The sequence below is a fragment of the Rattus norvegicus genome, chromosome 2, assembly GCF_021556685.1.
Source record: "Rattus norvegicus strain SHRSP/BbbUtx chromosome 2, alternate assembly SHRSP_T2T, whole genome shotgun sequence".
Lineage (NCBI taxonomy): Eukaryota > Metazoa > Chordata > Mammalia > Rodentia > Muridae > Rattus > Rattus norvegicus.
Window position 1 is genome coordinate 94,315,302 of NC_141535.1, and position 7,457 is coordinate 94,322,758.

A 7,457-nucleotide genomic window follows, 5' to 3' on the forward strand; every position below is an offset into this window, starting at 1 on the left:
GAAGGCTTGGTGTAGCATTGTGATGAGCAGTTGGCGGTCTGTAATTCTGCACCTGCAAACTTCCAAGGAGTCTTCCCTTGTCTAGTTTCTAAGGAACGCACTTAACCCTTGGATCACGCTGTGCTCCTGACGGTGTGTTAGGAAGCAGACATATGCTTTAAGTTAGAAAATAATGCTACCATGACAGAGGCAGTAATTGGCCACAGAAGAATGCCTTCCAGTGCCTTGAAGATCCTGCCAATGGAGGGGCACCGCCTCTCAAGCAGTTTGCCTTGATCCCACCAGTGGCAAAGAGGAGAGAAGGCAGAACCCACTCTGGCAGGCGACAATAGTGTTCCTTTACTTTGGGCAACGACTGCGGTCGACCTCCCTGATGAGAAAGCAAAGACAACACAAAGCGAAGTTTAGACTTTGCAATTGGGCAATAGCTTCTGGGTCTCTGGGAAGGGCAGGAGGCTGGCTCTTGGGTTTCCAATGTGAGGATGCCATTCAAGCCTTTGCTCTGTGGCCTCAACCATTGGTCTCTCTTGAGATCCTTGGCTTGGTCCTCAGCATTGCCTGTGCCGGTGCAGACACTCTCTGCCTGTCACAGGGCTGTGATGGAAAGTGTTTTGATGATCTTGCCAGGCATGTTTAAATTTAGCAAACACAGCTTTCGGTGGTGCTACCGCGTACCGAACAGCATTGTGCTTTCTTTCACTCCCACAGCGTGCTGATACCTAGGCTGATGGCTGCTAATGCGGTTTGCAGAACGAGCTGTGGAAGTGTGAGATACCTAATGTGTCATCCTTGTCACCAGGACGATGGCTGTGTCATGATCTGGTAGGGAGTACTTGTGGGGAGAGCAAGTTCTTCCTTTCTCTCTCTCTCCCTTCACCCTTCTCCCTTCTACCCCAGGATCATCTCAAACTCTGTGTGTGGGTTAGCCAGAGTGGGAGGACGGAATTACTATGTCCGAGAGCCAGCAGAACTGTTAGATTACAATAATTCACATTTTGAACTTATGCATTAAAAATTAACACCAGGGTTGTCAGTTAGTGACTTGAGTCTGTGTTTATATCATATATGATTTTTATTCACCCACCTGTATAATCTACCAGAATGAATAATCATTTTAGATGACTTATATATTTATTTCTTGAAGATGTATTTAAGTGTGTAAATATTTTTCCTGTGCACTATCTGCACTGTGTGTGTGTGTGTGTGTGTGTGTGTGTGTGTGCACTGTGTGTGTGTCTGGTGCCCTTGGTGGTCAGGAGAAACCATTCGATCCTCTGAATTGGAGTTGTGGATGGTTGTGGATGGTTGTGGACTACCATGGGGTGCTGGAGCTCAAACCCGGGTCCTCTGCAAAAGCAACAAGTGCTCTTAATGGCTGAGCCATCTCTCTAGCCCCTAGTATATTTATCTTATGAAAAATTACTAGTGGTCATAAATATCATGAAAGTCCTTACTGGTCGCCCATTTAATTGATTAAATATATTCATGTGAATTAATGAAAGCTGAAGAGAGTACTTGCATGAATTTCTCTATTAGAAAAGTTCAGGAAATACCCTAGCTAACTTATTTCATACTGCTAAATTAGGATGCAATTTTTATTCAGATTTTCCCGTCCCTACTGCTAGTCACTAAAGTCATGATATTTTAAATATAGATTACTTAAATTTAAAGTCCCTCAGGAAATACTGTGTCTCTTAGTTACAGTTTCCCAGCCCTTCTGGTCTGCACCAGTACCACGGCTTTGATGCCTTCATTAGTTTCTGGCGCTGATTTATAATTAAAACAACTTCAGAGCCAACATCATCTGAGACATTGCTGTGGCCCAGTTTCTTTCGCAACTCAAGCTCCAGGGAATGGGGCATCTTGGGAAAGAGGCTAAAATCTTAGCTTCAGCTCTGCCTTTATCTAACTGGGTGACCTTGGAGAGGTCATTCAAATTCTGTAGAGGCTCTTTTGGTCATCTGCCAAATGAAACGGTTGGACTAGGTGGGGATCGAGGTCCTCAGTGTCTGCTCACAAGGACATGTACTGACTGGGGAGAGAGCAGGTATCAGGCCAGTTGAGAGATCATATCAGATCTTGCTCCTACACAGGTTTAGTCTAGTGCTTTCCAACTGTTGAAGTCTTTAAAAATTATTAACAGTAACTTATTGCTTACCACGACCACCCCTGTGTTCATGTGTGTAGGTGTGCCACAGTCTGGGTGTGGGTGTTAACCTTGGTCAGGATAACATTGCTACATGTTCTGGGTATTGAATGTTGTCAGAATTCTAGGGCAAGTGAGCATTTTAACTGCAGAGCCATCTTCCTGGTCACATTCATGAAGTCTTGGATAATCACTCATGTATTCAACTAAATTTATTGTTATAAATTAATGACAGGACATGTTATAGAGTCTTTAAGACCATAACTCACCTTTGGACTTCTATGTGGAATTGACCAATTTTTATTGGTTGGTAACTTATTTACCAAAATCTATCTGCTGGCAAGGTGGCAGGAGCCCCATGTCTCCGAGCAGTGCCCTGAACCGCTCTTCTGGAGGGCCGAACTTCTCTGATATTTTTATTATGGATGTTTTTGAATGTGCCTCGTCAGACAAAGGAAACATTGAATCAATTGTGCACTGAAGCTGACACTAGGAGATTTTGTTAGTTTTCTAGGCCATCACATACCCTCAAAATAAAATAAAGCCAGGAGAAAGAAAGAAACAAAATATCCTTCTTGTAGTGTCTGGACAGTTCACAGGAATCTCTTCTGAACGTGTTTCCCCTTGCTCCTGTGTTCACTTTGCCACAGTTAAGAAGATGCCAGCATGGTGGCCTGGACTCAGCACCCTCAACGCACCCCACCAGAAGGCATGGCCTGACTTCCGGAAGTAAGAAGCCCCAGCAAAAAGGAAAGAATTTGAACCAGCTTGAAATCCAGGGCTCATCTCGAGCTTGCTGGGCTGCAGGGTCCTCTAGGATGCTTCAGATTCTCCAGGGGTTGATGCTGCAAGTTGGGGTGGTACAAGCAAGACAAGGAGGAAGAAATCCTGGCTTCCTTTGTGAGCATCTGTGGGTGCATGTGTCCTAGAGCTACTCCCCAACAGTAAGCACCAGGCAAATTTAAGGGAAAGATGTGCCCCCAAGAGACAGGTCTGGGGCTCAGGCAGGCTTTAGGACTTGGTGTTAATCAGCTGACTTCCCAGAGTTCTTTACAGCTTAGTTTTACATTTTCCCATATCCTTTACTGGAAATGTTGGCGTTTTCCATAATTGTTTTCTGTAAGTTAAGTGGCCCTGTACTCAACTTAAAGAACCATACTGAAAATTGAAAACTGTGTCATTTGTAGGGAGTTTATGCCTTGATTTAGTGAACAGGCATGAAAACACATTTCAACCCAAAGACTCTGAGAATTGATTACTGAAATTCGTGGACCTGGAGATACAGCGTGTTGTGAATTGCTTGATACGGATTTTGGGAACCTTATTGGGTTTTGTGTGGGTGTGGTACATCTATCCAGTTCCAGAGTTTTTCCTTGCCTGGGAACAGATTTGTTTCTGGAATCTAGAAAAGTTCCAGCAGGCAGCATTAAGCCATTGTGGCTGCAGAAGGGGCTCCTGAGCCTCTGCACACCTCATTGAGTCCATTTCATACGAGTTGCTCTCCCTGCAGCTGGCTCAGCGGCTCTGGCACTTTGCAGTGGCTACGGCAAGTCTCCCGTGCCCTCACTGCTAAGCCTCTGCCCAGGTCCACTACTGCACCCTACTATATGATTTGAAAACCTCTAAAAACTCCTGCTGACATCTGACAGCCATGTGATTAGCTTCGAGGGGCTGTGCACAGTCAGATGGATCAATGCTGTCATTTGGAGAGTTGGCTGACCATTCCATGAGTGGGCTCCCGACAAAAAAAGGATGAGCTCACGCCATTTTTCTCTCTTTGAGACACTCCTGCCACGCTGTGCTGCAAGATGAAGGCCCCTTGCAGGCCCTGGATCTCTGGGTTTGAACCTCTCAGCATGCAGAACTATGAGCCAAGCAAGTTTCTATTCATAAAATCAATCAGATTTGGTGATATTCTGTTACAGCAACAGCAGATAGATTAAGACATGTCTGTAATCAGATTCAGCTGGGGTGTGTCCTAAGCTTTCTTTTCCCCTGAGGTCTTCCAGGACAATCCCATTTCAAACAGGGTTACTCACTTACACTTCATGCTCCACCCTCCCTTTCCTCTTCTGTTCCTCCCTATGGCACTGCACTATTGACTATAAAAGTGACAGTACACACTTTTTGATGATTTGCTTACTGTATGTTTTTGGCTGGTTTGTCATTTCCGTGGTTCTGTCACTTTAAAACAGCACCTACCATACTGGAGGCTTTCAATAAACATTTGTTTAATGACTTGATGGATGGATGGATGGATGGATGGATGGATGGATGGATGGCTGGATGAGTAGGTGGGTGGGTGGGTGAATGGATGGGTGGATGATGGATGAATGAATGGATGGATGAATATATGTGTGTGGGGGTGGATGGATAGATGGGTGGATGGATGGATGGGTAAATGGATGGATAGATGGGCAGGTGGATGGATGGGTGGATGGATGGGTGGATGGGTGGGTGGATAGATGGGCAGGTGGATGGATGGGTGGATGGATGGATGATAGATGGGCAGGTGGATGGGTGGATATATGGGTGTGTGGGAGGATGGATGCGTGCATACATGGGATAGTCAGGCTCACCTTTATGAGCAGAGTGACAGAGTTGCATTTAGGTATGTCTCAGCCTTCCAACCCCCTACCTCCAATCTTAGTTTAAAATCTATTGGGAAACAGTTTTTATACTTTACTTTTGCATTTTCTCTTTACTACTATTAAATTATCATTTAAAATATTTAACTTACGAGTTGGGATGTAGCCCAGTTGGTAGAGAGAGTACATTCAAAAACATCAACATTGCTTCAGCTATGTGTGGTCTATTGTTGCACATAAAATATATCTTTATCACTTAGTTTTTAATATTGAAGCCTAAAAATTCTTTATCTTGTGCTTTCAAGACCACTGAAGCCAAGCCTAAGGACCTTAGATAGATTCTTGGAACCCGCATGGTAGAAGGGGAAACCAGCTCCTGCAAGCTGTCCTCTGACCTTCAGGTGAGTGCTGTGGTACATACATGTCTCCATACTTTTACCCCAAGGCACCACAAGCAGAGCTCAGCAATGCAGTGTAAGGTGAACCAGTGCATGCCGGTCATTAGTGAAGACTAGCGAGGTGGAGCAGAGCAAACCTATGCTGAATATCGTGCACCCTTTTACATGTTTGCTACAACAAAACATCCCTTCAGTTGTATCTGCTTCAGGAAACCATTCACGCACATGTCTGCAAGACATCCTGTGTGCCCCAGCAAAACATCATTTGACATGACTGACTTTCCAAAGAAACCAGAAGTTTCCACTTCCCACCACCATGCAAGCTGTCCTCTGACCTTCATACGTGTACTGTGTTCTACAAGCTGTCCTCTGACCTTTATTATGTGTACTGTAGTTCAATTTTCATGCCATGCCATGCAATAAAAACACCCTAAAATTTAAAGGGAAAACTTGTTTATATTTATCATGAATAGTATATCTTGTCTCCATTGAGCTCAATCATATATGCTGAACCTACCTGTTTTCGTAGGTGGTAAGACCACTTAGAATCTTCCCCTAATACATTTTTCATAGACAAGGAAGAAAAATGTCTTTCAATTAGTTCATTTTTATGTGCATAGGTGTTTTGTCGGCACACATATCTGTGACTGGTGCCAGAGGCTAGAAGAGGATGTTGGATCTTCTGAGCCTGGAGCTGCAGATGGCTGTGAGCCACCATGTGGGTGCTGGGAATTGAACCTGGATCCTCTGGAAGAGCAGCAAGTGCTCTTAACCATTGGCCATCTCTCCAGCCCCCTTCTCCTAAACAACTTTTATGAATACAGTATTACTAATCGCAGTGTTGTGCAGAGGGTCTTTTCCCCCTAGCAGATGTGACTTTTAGAATGGTTTTTGTGTAACTGCACAGGCCTTGCATCATGGCTCACATTGGGTAAGAGTGTACATTGCAACAGGATGAACTCTTCCAATCTGTGACTAGGCCACTTTTCCATCAACCCATATTCCCTTTAATCTCCTTTATCAATGTGTCAAACCTTTCAACCTTTAAGCTATGTGAAGTTCCTGTGGTGCAGAAGGTTGAATCTGAGACTTCTGGGTAAGCACCTGACCAGTTGCCCCACATCCCAGCCCCTAGGTAAATTCTTCAAAACACAGCACAACAACCAAATCTCTTTTTTGCCTGCTTATCCTCCATTTTCACTGGTTTCTGGGGCAGTTACATCCTGCAGTTGGGTTAGGCTGAGGTAGTGAGGGAAGCGGGAGTGGATTGAAAGGTTCTAGAGCAGCAACAGGGATCAGAGAGTGGAATCATCTAATTTGGAATGCTGGGAGGCACAGGGTTTCCTCTGCTTTCTTGCCTGATCTCTCATCACCTGATGAAAGACATGATGGCCAACTACCAGAAATCCTGCAATCTTGTGTCTGGTTACAGATGTCCAGTCAGTGTCCACAAGGTTCTTGTTGATATTTTAATGGGAACATTTACTACCACCATGCAGAATGTCCTCTGTAACCACAGCTGATTCCCAGACTCCCAGGTGGCCCGCTCAGAGGTTCTCACCATTGCAGCAACCTTCCCAGTGACTCTTTTCTGTAGGGTTCATATTATATTAAATGCCCAGAGCACCAACACTGGGTGCAGGTTTACAAGTTGGGGAGAAAAGGATCTTGAGGGAGGGGGAGGAACTCATGGGAGGAGGTTGCCGCTCACTTCTTTCAAGTTTTCCAAAGGAGGGGATAGACTAACGCATTTTATATTTGTAAGACACAAATATTTCAAATAGACTTTGAAGATTTTTCCCTCCCCATCTTCTGCTGGAGTCACACTTTTATAAATCGAAAGCTTTAGTGAAAGTCTGAATACACGAGAAGGTCTTGTTAAAAATACTTTGGGACAGTGAATTTCAACGAGCTTCAAATCAGAGTCACTGGGGGGAAAAATTCAGGCAATCTTGACAGACAGTTCACAACCCAGATTAATTAAATCAGAAGATCCAGAGGTGGCATCAGTGCTTTTTAAAATTCCCCAGGAAATTAAAAAAAAAAAAGCTTCGTAGCTGAGTTTGATCTTGGCTGCTTTAGGAGACTGAAAGAAGAAACAGTGCTGAGTGACAGGTGACCTGGAAGAGGCCAGATGCTGAAAGCTGGCTTGCTTTCGAGGCTGATCTTGAGTGCAGCCAAACCAGACAGCCTCTGGCCATACAGGCATACACCTGCAGTTAGACAGCTCACGGATCGGTAGACTTTGTTCGGTAAGTAACGACAGTGAGTGGAAGGAAAACTTTGCTCCTCGAGGTTGACATGGGTTTTTGCCATTTCTCTTGT